Genomic DNA, 16758 nt, shown 5'->3' with positions numbered 1-16758 from the left:
TGAGCGCGACAGACAGACTCACACACACACACACACACGCACACACACACACAAACACCCCCCCCCCCCCCCCACCACCACCACAGACTAGGGTCCGGCGGATTCTGCCGGCAGAAAAATTGGCAGAATTCGGTACTTTTCTGGTAAGTTTCATGCATGTTTGGTATGTGGATAAAGAAATGGAGCAGAATTCGAGGAATTGCCCGCCATAAGGTTTGTATGGTTCTGCCAATTTCACTGTTTTTCGAGCAGAATCTGCCACCTTTTCGAGCAGAATCCACCGGTCCCTACCACAGACATACACCACGAGACCATAAATATGAAACGGCATGCATTTTGACACACACACGCGCACATGCACACACACACACAGACACACACACACACACACACACACACACACACACACAGTCACACACACAACACACACACACCACGAGACCATATATCTGAAACGGCATGCGTTTCGACGGGCTTTAGAAGGCCACGAGTTAGGTGATCCACATCAAGGCAATACGCACCACCAGCCCAGCTACATGTACCGATATCTCATACTAGACAGCAACTGAACGCGGCACACATACTACACACAAGAGCACGTACAACGGCAACTTTCTCCTTATGCTTACGGTTGTCGAATACAGCATTGACGACACACCGAGACACACAGAGGAACACAAACTAGGGTCTACAATGTACACACATACAGTACATGTGCATGCACAATGTACATACACAGCTATGCGTTTGCGTGATTTCATGCTCCCTTCAAAGGTTTATGCATACGGCATGTATGATTTATGTTGCTTGAGTACGCCCACTTTGAAGGTCGAAGTTGGATTATACAGGGCGTGAACAGGTGAGATTTTTATGTCTAGCTGTTAATTACCCTTACCTTAGCCCACCAAGGAAATCGGAATAATCAAACTCGATGGTGCTCCAACTTCATTTCGACGTAGAAAATTCGCTGTTTGAACATCTCAATTTCAAAGGGTAACCACTGATTTCGATGTGAAAAACGTTTCCTGATCGCCATAAAAAAATTCCTGCCGACACACACCATAACAAGCTCCAACTTCACAAACAGTGGCCACAAACGGTTGCTCGTCATGAAGGTGGTTCGACACTTTCGACCAAATTCGTTCACTTCCGTATTCAGTTGACAATTATTTTTGCCGTCATCAAGACTTATTTGGGCCCAAAAGCGCAAAAATCAGTGTTAGGGCCTGGTCAGACTGCGGCAAATCTTGGTTGCCTGACGAAAACAGAACAGCGTCGAGAATTTGAATCGCGATCACACTACACATGTACGGAGAGTGAAAATTCAAACTTCATTTCGAGCGTCAAGTGGTAATCTCCAAGAACGACGTCAAATTCCTTCACCTTGGGGATCGCCAACACCTTCAGTGCAATCCTTGCAACCATCCTTATGAGTTTTGTTGTTGTCCGTGGCCAATTAGCTCCTCGATATCGAGATGAAAAAATCAGTGATTATCAGCGTCAATGGCGTATCAGCGTCAAATCCTGTTTGGAGCGGAAAAGCGTGGTCCGTTCTTGCTTTTCTTTTGGAGCGTCAACTCTCGCTTTTGCCGCTCTGGCGGCAAGTTACTATGGAGATTCGGATTATAATCCCAGGATTATTTCGATTTTGCCGCAGTCTGACCAGGCCCTAAGGGTGCGTTCTTAAATTCTCTAACTTCTAGGAGAAGAAGAAAAGAGAAGTCGAAGAAACTGGGATTCTTCAAGAACGGGTCTCGAAGAATTCGGAGATATTTTGCAGATGTCAAGCAAAATGAAGTGACAAAGGGGCCGCGATCTTGAGTGCCACGAATATAGTATGCGCTGTGCGTATGTGAAAAGGGAAATGCGTACACTCATGATCAACACGTGGCATTTAGCCTAGTTCGCATGCGCTGACCCCAAACCGCGGGAATCTCCAAGTTTCAACCACCTCTGAAGCTTGGAGAGCTTGGAGAGCTTTGGAGAGCCTCCTAAAATTCGGAGAGGATATAAGAACAGCTCTCGAACTTTTCGGAGAGTCTCCAACTTTTCCGAGAGGATTTAAGAACGCACCCTTAGTCTCGATTAGTGGCAGAGATATGTTTTTTGCACGCTTGAGGATGGACTGTACGGATTTTTTCCAGGCATGCTCCATACGATTTTTCGGCACGGAGAATCCGTGTGGACTGGCTTTCACACGAACCATGTTTCGTATGGAGATTTTGCGTCATCGGGTGCAGAAAGATTTTTCGCGTACAAATTTGGTACGAGAAACATCGATTTTCCGCGGGACGTTTTGATTTCGGTACAAATTTTCAAAATAAAAAGGCATAGCGCGGGAATGTGACGTGTTTGCGATCGTAACCTAGGCAATGACGGCAAACACATAAGTTCCGTACTCCGGAACATTTCACTGCTCGAAAACGATGTATAAAAAATCCGTAGCGCCTCTACGGATATTGGCACGAAAAGTCGTACTCCGGAACCTCCCTAATAAACAGTTCACGGCACCAACAGCCTTGAACACAGGACTTCTTTCACTTCGTGAATACAAGAAGACAACTGAAAATGACAGTGATCGACCTTCTCTCTCACGGAGCTAAGCAGAATGTGCGTCATCACCTGTAGTCGCCATGGAAACGGGATCAGGAAATCGGCGATATGGCAAGTAGTTTCCCTTGCCGTACGCAAGCGAGAGATATACCATCGGAACCGATATCCAATCCGCGATATTCATGTTAAAACAAAATGGCGTCACGATTTATTGAAAGTGGTATAGTTGGTGGTACGAGTGTTCAAAACCATTTGAACTTCGTACTGTTCGTCTTCTTTTTGACATGCTCTCTTTCCATCGTCCTTAGCTTTTGTTTGTTGTGAGCTGTTTTGGCTTTCTCCTGTACCTCTGGGGGATGCCAAGTGATGGTTTTGAGAGGCTGGTGATGGCTGTGAGCGAGAGTTTGCCGATCGGCGTCGTCCTCGCTGTAGCGATGAAAATACTAGTTACTGCGCACCTGGCAGATATCACAACACGTCGGAGCGTCCAGGAGCAAAGGAATCTTGGGTTTTCACTGGAATCTAGTTCCTCCAGCATCGTGTAGCCCACCGTCGGTGAATGGCGGTCCAGGAAGGTCGAACCTGGTCTTCTGCAGCATCTCGCAGTCCTGCGAGGCACATCGTGTACGCCTGCCATGTATTGTACAAATAAAACTCATGCAGTAGTGGACTCTACAGTGATGAGTCTCAGCCTATATGCTGCAAAAGACACAGGAAATGTGACTGGTGTCTGTACACTCAGTGACTGGACGCCAACACCCCAGTCTTCTCCTGCAGGATCTGTTTGACATTGACATTATGCAGTAGGTCGGCATTGACCTGGTTTGGCAGCTATCGTAATAGTATCTGCCTGGTTGGATGTAGCAGGTTGGTGTTTGCTCGTCGTCCAGTCCGGAATTTTCTTGTAACTCACGGTGGAGTACGCGCAGGGTTTGTGATCATCCCTGTTCACTTCAATATTATCAAACACAACGTTCCCTTTGTCACTCATCTTATCCTGAGTACTGAATTTGCTGACAATATTGCACCACACTTATCACAACCTACCGCCACTGCTGGCGGTGGCGACTGGTTCCTTAATGGCGGTGACCAGGCTGACTGACTAGCTTCGAGACAGCGGCCTCGTTGTCAACCCCGCGGCAGCCTAAAGGTTGATTTTATCGATCCAGCCTCAGCGCCATGTTGACGATGCCCTAGTGACTGTGTGTCATGGATTGCCTTGCCATCAGCGGTCATTGCCGTCCACCTTGGTGCAGCCCTCAACAACTGGCTCAGCCCATGGGAGTCTCAAGTGGACAAAGTTGTTGCCAAAGTAGCTCAGAAGATTGGTGCATCGTGGTGTAGGTGAGCACATAGCTAGGACTTCCCAGCGCCTATTTGTCCAGGCTGCGATACTATGTGACATGCTGTACTGCACATTCTTTTCAGCACTGCAAGGCCGGCAGCTGGACCGACTGCAGGGGCCGCGCACATGCAGGCCGCCTGTTGCCAGTGCAGCATTCTGGAACGGTCCTTCCTTCTGAGATCCGTGGAATAATAACTTTCTTTGCTTCAAAGCAAGTTGCTTACCTTTCTGTTGTGCTCCCAGTGTCCTTACAACAATAACCTACAGCAATGTTTTATTTTCCTTTCCATTCCCCAACCAATGAATACTACAATGTCGATTCTATTTCTGAATACTTTAGTGTGTGCCTGCGCACGCACGTGGGTGTGTGTGTATACCTCACTCACCACTCGAAGTTCTGTTCCCCATCACTGGAACACTGCCTGTTCTTTCAGGACCTGCCATCATCTGCGGATGGGCATTCAATGATTGTATTGTGTGTGTGTGTGTGTGTGTGTGTGTGTGTGTGTGTGTGTGTGTGTGTGTGTGTGTGTGTGTTTCATTCAGAATCAGATCCGCTATCGTTGCTTTAAGAGAAAATCTGTGGGTTCACATCCAGTGCTTTTGTAGATTTGCGTGCTTTTCTCGCTACGGGCGCATGCATGGGACATTGTGTGTGTGTGTGTGTGTGTGTGTGCGTCTGTGTGTATGGGGCTATTGTCTGTATCGGCTTTTGGTACTAATGTTCAGGTCTGTGCTTGCATGTGTGAACATGAAATTGTTCGGTTCTGTGCATGCTATTGCTATGTTGTATATTATTGTATGTACGTGTGCATTTCCACGAACAATGTAGATGAGCGTGGAGAGTGCATTCATCCCTCATCAACCTCTTCCCCTTGGGCTTACAAGAGTTTTTTCTGCGTACCTCTCATTTTTGTTTGTTTCTCTCTGATACTGTATTGATGCCGGTACCTGTACCTCGATGTGTTCCTCTATCTGCAGTCGCCTTTAACCTCCGGTCAAGTTAACGTTTATTGTGCTCTATTTATCGTGCGAATCAAAATAAACAATAACACAAGTCGTGCTAGAGTGACGACATGTGCGTGTAGTAGAGTTGATGCGATGGGACGTTATAATTAGGTGGAACAGAACACACATTGGGCAGATTGATTGGGCATCATTGATTGTGCTCAGTCTAAACAGTGAACATAATAATTATCTCCAGTGACAGACTTTAGCGGCTAGGTAGCTGGCACTAGTCGCTACTGCTTGTTTGACAGGTGCCGCCAGAACCCCTGTTGTGTCATGCTATAGATGCACATGCCCTATTCTGGGGCATACTTAGGTACTTTGATTTTGTTGACTGCATGTAGACAGCATCCAATAGTAGTACTCGTAGACCTTGGCTCTTTGTAGGTCAACCACCATCGCATGGATCGATCGGTGACTATGCACTTGGAGGTTGGAATGCCTCGCGTTGAGCAGATCTTGCCATGGCCCAGGGAGTGAACTCGCTTACTCGACTATCCCGGTTTTAGTTAACCAGTATGAGTGGTGCAATTTGTCCATACCATGTTGCGAGCTCACAGTTGTTTGGGCAGGTTTTGAGCTGCACCACGAAACAAAGCGAAATAACGGCGTGACTGTAGAGCAAGGAAGCGGCGAGACGGCACTACCAGGACGAGACAGGCAGTAGAGATGTGTTCACAGCACGAGCAACCTCTCAAACCCTGCCGGTACTCCACAGTTACAAGAAAATGTCGGACTGAACGACGCGCCAATGCAAACCTGCTACATCCACCCAGGCAGATAGCTGCCAAACCAGCCCAATGTCGACCCACTGCATACCGGTATGTCAATGTCAAACAGATCCTGCAGGAGAAGACTGGGGTTGTTGTTTTCTTTATTTGAATTCGCTAAAACCAAACGGACAGAACTGTCCAGTGACAAGGGAGCGAATGATGAGCGTCATAATCACTATGCATCAAAACATCTCGGGACAAAATGAGACAGACTATATTAAGGGAGGGTCTGCACAACACTTGTACATAAAGGGGAGTACGAGAACAAAGGCGCGGCAGAAGTCGAAGCAAGAAAGCAATCAACGCCAGAGATATTTTTGTCCACCAAAAACAGAGAGAGAGAGAGAGAGAGAGAGAGAGATCCGAGAGCGAGAGAGAGACAGAGAGAGAGAGACTAACAAATGAGGGCTGAGACCTCTACAGCAGGGCTTTACGTCTGAAAACAACCGCACGAATTAACAAGCAAGTTGTCAGAGAGCAGGGAGAGAGACCGGCAGGCAGGCCAGCAGGCAGGCATATAATGAAAATATGGCGATAGTGATCCGTCTGACCTCAAGGGTTCATGCTGTGTGGAACAGCAGCAGTGCGAAATTGGGCCGGGTGCGGTATGGCCCGCACCTCGCTGGGCAACGCATTCCAGAGCCTAGCTCCTTGGAACGCGAGACAACCCTTACCCAGCTCAGTGCGGGTTGGCGGTGGTCTTAGACCCATCGATGATTGCAGCCGAGTAGGAGCGCCACTGGTTGGTAGCAACAGCACTTGCAGTGTGGGGCTAGCACGGGAGTAGCGGCAGCGCCAAACCAGGAAGATGAGCTTCTGGATGAAGATCTCCCGGACACGGTAGGCGCCGAGTTGGACTAGCAGGTTTCTGGCAGAGGTGCGCGGCGAGCATCCGTACACAGCTCGAGCCGCACGATTCTGCAGAACTTGGAGACGGTCCAGGTGCTTACCCGCCAGCGATGCTGAGAAGGCATTGGAGCCATATGAGAAATCAGGCATGATCACCGACTTGAAGTACTGGATGCGGCTTTGCATGCTGAGGCAGCGGCGCATCCGCCACAGCACACCGACTTTCTTGGTGAGGCGGGCAACGCACCTATCCATCTGGGTGTTCCAAGACATGGCGCTGTCAATGTGAACTCCGAGGTAGCGAGCAGAAGAGACAGATGGCAGCTTAGTCGCATGACACCATACGTCCAGTTCAGGTTGCGCTTCTAGCTTCCCAGCCGGTACTACCAATGCCTGACTTTTTGATGCATTAAGGATCAAACCTCGCTGCTTCAGCCAGTCAGCAATGCATGTCACTGCTCTGGAGAGAGTGGCGGTCAGTTCCTGTTGTGTTGGGCGACTGCAGGTCAGTGCGATGTCATTTGCGAACTGGATGGACTCAGCTTGCTCGGCAACAGATGGTATGTCCCGGGTGTAAAGGCTGAACAGCAGTGGACCTAATACCGACCCCTGTGGTACTCCACAGGAGCAGGCTGCCACTGTGCTAAGCTGGGATCCCAGCTGGACAATCTGGCAGCGATCAGACAAGTATGACATGAGCCACTGGAGCGCTGTTCCAGTGACGCCCACACAGAAGAGATCTTCGACTAGTTGCTGGTGGCGAACCTTGTCGAACGCCTTCGACATATCCAGGAGGACCACACCCGTGAACATGCGGCGGTCTCTTGAGGCGAGGATCCTGTTTACCATCAGCACAAGGGCATCCTCCGTGGAATGTCCTGTCCGGAATGCAAACTGTGTGCTGGGCAGAGAACCAGCCATATCCAGAAAGGTGACACGTGCCTTCTGCACCACCTTCTCTAGCAGCTTCGAGAGAATTGGGAGCAGGGACACAGGACGGAAATTGTTGGCGACAGATGGATCGCCAGCCTTGTGCAATGGGGTCACATACGCACGCTTAAAGCCAGCGGGTACAGTGCCGGAGGTCAGGGACGCATTGAAAAGTGCTGCAACTGATGGTGCTAGCAGGTCGGCACAGTACTTTAGAAGTAAGCCTGGGATGCCGTCGCTCCCAGTTGCTTTGCGCGGGTCGATGCGCTTCAAAAGCTGTTCAGCATCGCAGGCACGCACATGTTGGAATGAGGTCAGGGCAGACCGAGGCTGTGGTCCCTGAGGCATAGAGAGAACTGAAGGTCGAGCATCATCAGAGACTACCTTGCCTTGTTGGGTGATATTGGCGTCCAGTGTACGGACACCAGTCACATTTCCTGCGTCTTTTGCAGCATACAGGATAGACTCATCACTATAAAGTCCGCTACTTCGTGATTTTTATTTGTAGAATACATGACAGGCGTATTGAGTGTGCCTCGCAGGACTGCGAGATGCTGCAGAAGACCAGGTTCGACCTTTCTGGACCGCCATTCACTGACGGTGGGCTACACGATGCTGGAGGAACTAGATTCCAGTGAAAACCCAAGATTCCTTTGCTCCTGGACGCTCCGACGTGTTGTGATATCTGCCAGGTGCGCAGTAACTAGTATTTTCATCGCTATAGCGAGGACGACGCCGATCGGCAAACTCTCGCTCACAGCCATCACCAGCCTCTCAAAACCATCACTTGGCATCCCCCAGAGGTATAGGAGAAAGCCAAAACAGCTCTCAACAAACAAAAGCTAAGGACGATGGAAAGAGAGCATGTCAAAAAGAAGACGAACAGTATGAAGTTCAAATGGGTTTGAACACTCGTAGCACCACCTATACCACTTTCAATAAATCGTGACGCCATTTTGTTTTAACACGCATACGGTCCATTGTCTTTCATCTGAGCCCTACTTGAAAAATCGATGCACTTCCCCTTTAAATGTGACGAGCACTAACGGCCTGAACGGTCTCACGACCTGCTTGGCCTAAGTGCCTACGGCTAGTCCGGCGGACACTGTTGCCAGTGCCTCCGAGTGTGAGTCGGACTGTTCTCAGTCAAAGGCATACTCCGACTCAGATGAGGGTGAGCACTACTCTACTCTCTAGACTAGTCTAGTTCTAGTCAGAGCTCAGATGCTAGTGCCGACTCGGAGTCCTCACATCAGGACAGTAGAGAGGTTAAGATGCACGTTATTTCCGACGTGACGCGCAATTTCACGTCGAACTTGGCGTAAAACTCCAAATTTCGACGTGAGCTGCAGGTCGCTCGCGTTGATTTTTCGACGTGCGAGCAAATAACGCGAGCTGAACTTTCGCGTCACGTCGGAAATAACGTGCATCTTAACCTCTCTAATGTTACTTGCAACCACCTCGGGCGTAGCACGCGGGCCAAACGGTCCCAATCACATCCACCTCACATGTCTGCTGTGTTGCTGCTAAATATACATTGTTGCCGCAGCGGCATCTTGATGTGATGGTCTGATGTTGTAACAGTGTAGAGGGGACGGTTTCAAATAGGACATAGGTTGCAAACCGGATCGGACTCAATATTCACTTTCTCTCTTGGTATTTTGATTAGAAAACATATGTCACAGTGAGACTACGATGTGTTATACTCCGAGCCAAAATTTCATGGCTCTGCGATGACCAGAAGCGCCATACCAAGCAGGTGAGTTTTTGACGTGTTGCTTCGCATTGCGACTTGAGTTTTACGACTTTCGAAAAATCAACTTCTTGTCGCAGGTAAACAGCGGCTCGCCTCTCGCCAATAAAGCACAGCATACCAATCAAAACTAATGGAAGCACACACAAGGCTTATTGTTATTCTGTACTGGCCGTCGTGGAGCGATAGCAATTACCTAATTTCAGACCCAGAGTGAATTTGACGTGCACTCTAAAACGTGTCCGGTTTGGAGCCACCTCTGATTTGAACTTTTTTGAAGCGAAAAATTGGGCAACTTGGAGGCAATGGGTCAACACAAAGGAGTGGCTCAGTTCGATTGACTCTGGCCTCAGAGCAAACTTCAACATGCCAGTTTCCTTCCACAAACATATTTCGAGTGAAAATTCAACGCTGATGATCGGTTTGGGTCTATACAAATTTGGCTGTCAAAGCGTCCCGGTATCGAGCCGTCCCCTCTACCCATTTGCTAGGCCAGCTTGGTGCGTTCCCGTGGAGTTTGCCGGGGCACCATATTTGTAACGGCGATTCCGTTTGCTGTTGCCGTGACCGTGTTTGTCACAGGATTGGTGCATTCCCGTTGAAGTTGCCCAGCCGGGCACCACATTTGTCAGTTGTGCATGTTTGAAGTAGTTGCCAGGCCAGCTTGTATTGGTGCGTTCCCATTGAGTTTGCCGGGGCACCATGTTTGAAACGGCGTTCCCGTCTGCTGTTGCCGGGGCCGTGTTTGTATTGGTGCATTCCCGTTGAAGTTGCCCAGCGGGGCACTACATTTGTCAGTTGTGCCGGTTTGCAGTTGCCAGGCCAGCTTGCATTGGTGCGTTCCCGTTGAGTTTTCCGGGCACCATGTTTGTAACGGCTTTCCCGTTCGCTGTTGCCGGGGGCCGTGTTTGTATTGGTGCACTCACGCTGAAGTAAGTTGCCGAGCGGAGCACCACGTTTGTCAGTTGTGCCTGTTTGAAGCTACCAGGCCACCTTATATTAGTGCGCTCCCGTTGAGTTTACCGGGGCACCATATTCGTAACGGCGTTCCCGTTTGCTGATGCCGGGGCTGTGTTTGTATTGGTGCATTCCCGCTGACGTTGCCCAGCGGAGCACCATGTTTGTCAATTGCGCCTGTTTGAAGTTGCCAAGCCAATCATGTAACGCGCACCCGTTTGCTGTTGCCGGGTGACATGTTTGTCAATTGTGCTTGTAGCATACTGCCGTGATGTGCGATTAATAACAGGCCGCCGGAGCTGGTCAGGTTATTACCGGACCAACATTTCAGCCACGAATACGTGTGTTCCTACTGTGGAGGGCAGGTGTACCCGTCATACCATACACAAAGTATAACGGCCATGATACTACCGGACCACTCAAACGCTGCATCCGGCGGTCCTGAATAAGGTGATAATAATTATTACGAGCAATGCATTGGTTTTTTTTGCCAATGGCTCTTTGTGGTACACGGCAATTTGCTATCATTCGTGACATTTCACAGAGTGACGAATGTGAGAAGACAAAACAAAAACAAAAGAAGAAGAATTTTAATAATGGCAACCCCCGGCCCCCACAATTATCAACCTCCGAGCGCTGAACAACTGTCTGTAGTATCACCGCTTCGCGATGGAGTCATTGAAGACAGTGCCGGATCACCTGCAGCTAGGGGATGTGATGATCGGGATAGACTTAAGAGATGCTTAATTCTCCAGTCCAGCGGCTCGATCGTCGGTTTCTCCAGTTTTCAGTGGTATCAACGGCTTGCGGTGGCTCCTGCATCACTTAAGTATCGTCGTTTGCAGAGTTTGAAGAACACGTTCCTACGGCAGGGTCCCTTTTACACTTACCGGCTTACTCTCAGTCATGAGTGCCGTGTCGAGATTCAATAGTGGATTCGGCATCTCCAGCTGTGGAGTGGGCGACCTGTACGCCTTACCGAACCGGATCTCGCCATCCAGTCCGATGCATCCCGTGCAGGTCGTTCGGGGTGGGGCCCGGTGCATATTGTGCCAATGTCACCACAGGCGGCTGATGGACATCTGCCAAGAAGCAGCTTCACATGAATGTCCCGGAACTGCTCACAGCCTAGTATGCTGTCCAGTCGCTAGCGCCTTCTCTATACCGGGGCAGTATTCTCCTGCAGCTCGACTAAAGTGTGGCTGTTCCCTGTTTGCCCCGCACTGGCAGCAGTTCATCACCGACATTAGACAGGATGGCTGCCACGCTGTGGGAGTGGTGTCTGCTCAGAGATATCACTTTGATTCCCAATATCTACCTGGTGCAGTGAATACAGTTGCCGATTATCCCTCTCGCCATCACACCGATGCCAGCGACTGGATGCTCGACTGAGGTCAGTTTTCCAGGATCATCAGATCATGTGACCGAGTACCTTCGACCTGTTTGCATCTCGCACAAAATTTCGACTGCAAACGTACGTCAGTTGGCGCCCATATGCACACAGCCCGCGTGCCTTCAGTCTCGACTGGTCCTGCCTGCAAGTCTATGCCTTCCCTCCAATCTATCTGATTGGCAAATGCCCGGCCAGGGTTGTTCCACAGGAGATCCCATCCATAGTCATGGTCACTCCACTTTGGCCCGGACAGGCTTGGTTTCCAGCTCTCTTGGCACTAGTGGTGGACATTCCGCGCGTGCTGTCAGCCTCTCCAGTCTTGTTCGCTGGTCCAGATCACCAAGTGCACCCGTTGGTACAGTCAGCTCACCTCAGCCTGGTCGCATGGAAACTCTCCGGGCTAGCAACAGCCGCAGCGGAGTTTCGGGCGACACTGCCAACCTACTCTTGGCGTCATGGTGTTCCCTCACCGAACGTGTGTATCAATCGGCATGGAACACATGTTGTGATTGGTGTGCTACACGGCAAATTGATTCCCTGGGTGTTCTCTCAGAGGTCCTCGATTTTCTGACCTCCCAATTCTGTCTGGGGCGACTGTATCGTACGCTAGGGTGTTACCGGTCAGCCATGTCAATGACGCTTCCTCCCATCGATGGCGTTGTGGTTGGCCCGCATCCTCTGGTGTCTCATACGCTCCCCGGTGCATACCAGTCCCGTCCTTCTCAGCCATGCTATGGCAGCATGTGGAATGTACAGGCAGTCCTGGATCGGTTCCGGAACATGTCCTTCACGCCTGAGTCTCTCAAAGAACTGACTCTCAGGTTGACTATGCTGCTGGCTCTGACGGGTGCCCGGCGTTGCTCTGAGCTGCAGAAGCTCGATGTTCGTTCTATGGACATTATTGTCAACGCTGCTTCATTTGGGACTCCCACTTTTATCCAGAATCAGCGCGTCGGTGATCCAGCCAAGCAGTTTGTCTTCCCTGCTTGCCCTCAGCACCCTCCGTTGTGTGTGGATGCTCTAAGGCAGTATTCTGCTCTCACAGAGAGAGAGTTTCCGGCCGGCTGCCGCCGCGTCTGCCAACCCTCTGCTGCTGTCGCTCCAACGCCCTCACAAGCCAGTCTCACCGAGCACCGTTGCCGCTCAGGTAGCTCCTCACTTCCATGTCGGATGCTGGTGTGGACACCATCTTTTTTCAAGGCGCATTCTACACGTAGTGCGGCCACCTCCGCTGCCTGTTGGAAGGGAGCCTCTGCACCCGACATCCTCAGGGCCACCGCCTGGGCGCAATCCTCTACATTCCCGAGGATTTATTCTCGTGATGTTTCACCCTCCTCCTTCTGAGGGCACCACCTTCGGTGCGACTGTCCTTGGCTGACACTGTGACAGTCTGTTATTCCGCCGCTCATGATTGCGGCCGATAGGGTCCACGGCTTCAGTCCGCCGTGTTCTTTTCTCCTACACATTTGGGTTTTTCTCAGACCTTTTCCTTTCCAAAGGTCCTGTATATGCCTGGTGCACCATTTTTTCCCAGGTGTTCCCACTCTGGAGTTTGCATTGTCCATTAATTCTGCATAGTTGACAATGCTAAGTTGTATTCCATTTTGGTATGATCTACTCCACTCGCCGTCCCGTGCGTAAGTTTTATGATCATTCCATCTGTACTCAGTGATGGTCATTCAGTGGCCTGTGCCTGGCATAGTGTGGGCTGATTATGCTAGCCTAGTTTATCTTGCCACGCACCTTTTACTAGAACTTTCACTAAGTCCTTGTGTGGACAGTGTGATAGTTTCTTGTTTCCGCTCAGGGTGCGGAACCGACTTTAAACAAGACATAGTATATCTCACCGGAAACTCCGACATGCAATTTCCCATTTCACAAGCAATGGAAAATTGTGTACTGAAGTAAGAATTGTATAAGGAGTTGGAAGTCTCCATGAAAAAAGGCCTGAAGGGCCTCGGATGAGCTGTATCAAGTACAGCTCGCTCGAGGGCTGTGGACCAGGGCACAGAACGCTTTCCTGGATGTCCGGGTTTTTCATCCCGATGCTCCGTCCTATGCCACCAAACCTCTCGACAAACTGTTGGCGGAGCATGAGAGGAAGAAGAAGCTGCAGTATGCTGAGCGCATCATCAATGTGGACCGTGGGACATTTACTCCACTAGTTTTCACCACGGCCGGTTGTTGTGCGCCAGAGTGCTCCAGATTTGTTAAGCGCCTGTGTGGCCTCATTTCGAGTGGGGACACGAAGTTGTATGCCCAGACAATGACATATGTCCGGTGTCGACTGGCGTTTGCATTGTTGCGGTCGGCGATAATGTGCATCCGCGGTGCTCGATCGTCATATCACCGTCCTGTGAATGCATTGCGAGAGTTGGCAATCTCGGAGGGCCGGCTGGGAGGTTTTGGAGACGATGGTGGGCAGGACAGTGCCCTTGTATTTTCCTGGTTTTTGTTTTTTGTTTGTTTTTTGTTTGTTTTTGTTTTTGGTGTTTTTTGTTTTTTTTGTTTCTCGTTTTTTGCGTTTTTTCACACATACAATTGTTTTCATTTTTTGGTGTTGTGTTCTAATCATTCGCCATGCCACTGTCAATTGTATTCTTTTTGCCCGTAAAAGAGGCCTCGTATCATCCACAGTCTAATCAAGTACAGCTTCATTAGAATATTAAACTAAAAAAATGCTGTGTTCGAGCATGAAATCGCGTAAATCGCGAGGGCAAGACATAGTTATATCTCACCTCCAACTCCTTATACAATTCCCACTTCACTACACAATTTTCCATTGCTTGTGAAATGGGAAATTACTGTGTCCTGTGGTGGACTGCGACAGCACACCGTGATTATGTGCCAAGACATTCACCTGGCTGGTGGCCGGCGCTGCCAGTCTGGTGGTTTGCATCTGTGTGATGTTGAGTGGAAAATGCGCAGTGACAGATAGCTTTTGCCTTTTGATGGTACTGTATGATTGTGATCAATAGGCAACCTCTTGCATTGGCTGTCAGGTTGGATAGGATCATCAGTGTTTGTATTTAGAACAGTAATGACGTTCTTGCTATTGTACTACCGTAATGTCACATTAGCTTCAGTGTTCATATCATTCTATACTGGAGTATTCTACGTATTCAGTAATTGAATGGTTTATTTGGGAATTCCGCTAGGACCTGAAAGGTTTGACGTGGAATTCAGGTTACGCTAGGAGGTGAAGGCTTAAAGAGAAAGTTTATATCAAAAAAGGTATTCTTTGTAGACCAAAGAGTGGTATATTAATTATACCAGTCTTTGGTCTACAAAGAAAACCTTTTTTTGATATTACAATGAGAGTAGCTAACCATTGGCTTGTCCATCAACTCTTAGAGAAAGTTTACACAAACTACAACCTTGTCCCATTGATATTCCTGCCCTTTCTCACAATTCGCCCTTTGATGAGCTCATTTATGCACAAGCAAAAGCCGCGGCAAAGTCTGACAGCGGAGAATGAGACAGCTACAGGGGTGGTGCGGGTGGGAACACACTGTCACATTCTCCGCCTTCACATCCTAGTGTAACCTGAATTCCACGTCAGACCGTTCAGGTCCTAGCGGAATTCCCAATTACACAGTTCGAAGACTCCGGCTACGAATGTGACAGTGTGATTTTTAAAGAAAATACCTCACATGAGTAGAAAGGTAATTGTATTTGTATTTTATTAGATTTAAGGATTTCCCAAAGGCGTTAGGCCTGTCGAGGGGATCTCCTGCGAGAAGAATGAAATGACAACTTTATGTAGAGGGAGCAGTTAATCGAGGATAGGCTAAGGAAATAGATGGAGGTATAGAACATCTGGTAATTAAGGAGTTGGGATACCGTCAGTGTAATGAGTATATCGGCGAAAATGCTGATAGAGAGAATGCTTGAATTCGAGGAGGCTGGTTATAGAGGTAAGAGAAGGCGGCAGGCAATTCCATAGCATTGCAGCTTTGTTGGAAAAGGGGGCAGAAAAACGCACACCGTGATAATTGATGTTAACTCACTGATCCTTATGCACAGATATACAGAATTCCCTCACTAGTGGGACCATTGTTATTAGGCTAGGGCCTGTTTTGGACTTCCTACTCTAAATAAAGAATACAAACAAACAACAATCAAAGAAAGTTTGTTTGGTCTTCTTGGACTTGAAGAGAGTGAAAGGTGAAAATGTTGGAGGTGTTCTGGAGATATATTATGTAATAACTCCATATACATGTATGGATAAGTTTAAATAGAGTAGCAAGAGCTGATACTTATCTGCGAAAGTGCAAGGACTCTAAGTCACAAAGGCCGTTTAACTGGCATTTCCTCTCGCATCTATCTACAATTGACTTTTTACGTAGCAAATACTTCCTAGCTACTCTGGCTTGTAAAATATTTAAACGCTCCAGCTCAGCTTTGGTGATGGCATAGGACCAGGCCGAGGTGGCGTGTTCCAGGGCAGGTCGGACAAAACCTTTATAGAAGTAGAAAAGCTGTGGGAGGGGGGAAGATGCCGTCCCATGAAGCATAGCAGATTAACACCACGTTGGAAGGTTTTCAGGATGGTCTGAAGGTGGATGGTGTTGGACTGGTCGGGTGTTAAATACACTCCAAGATGCTTCGCAGCATTAACGATGGTGATAGGTTGGGAAGAGAGCTGGATAGGGTGGTCGTTACTGTAGTTACGGATCTGAGTCGTTTTGGCCGGTGGGAACTCTCCAACGACGTTGCTGGCCCATAGTTGGCAGGCAGAAAGTTCGCTTCTAGACGAGTATTTTTAAGAAGAGGTTAGTGCGACTTCGGTGATACTTGGGGGATTGTGTGTTGCTCCCAACATGGGAGCTCGCGGTTTTCCTGGCGACTTGAATTCTCACTTGACTGACTCACGACTGCCACCCAGAGCACACGAGAAGTCCATCGAACCGTCCACTCGGCAAACCTGCAAGAAAGCACCACTCCCTGCTCAATACGCAGTGTTTCGGGGAATTCCCCCAGGCTTATCAGTTGAGCTTGAGTAGGCTGAGGAAGATTGTGCCTGAAGAGCACCACTTACATTATACATGTACTTACTGCTCTCCAGGCACAGACATCACCAGGGATACAAACTTACAGAGACGCTCCGTTTCCAGCGCGACTAACACCTCGTGAACACCACATAGAAGCATGAGTTAGCGTCGCTCATGGAGGTGCTGAACAAGCGCTGAGGACC

Source organism: Sycon ciliatum, chromosome 8, assembly GCF_964019385.1.
Source record: "Sycon ciliatum chromosome 8, ocSycCili1.1, whole genome shotgun sequence".
In the NCBI taxonomy this organism is placed as follows: domain Eukaryota; kingdom Metazoa; phylum Porifera; class Calcarea; order Leucosolenida; family Sycettidae; genus Sycon; species Sycon ciliatum.
This window is presented reverse-complemented; position numbering follows the sequence as displayed.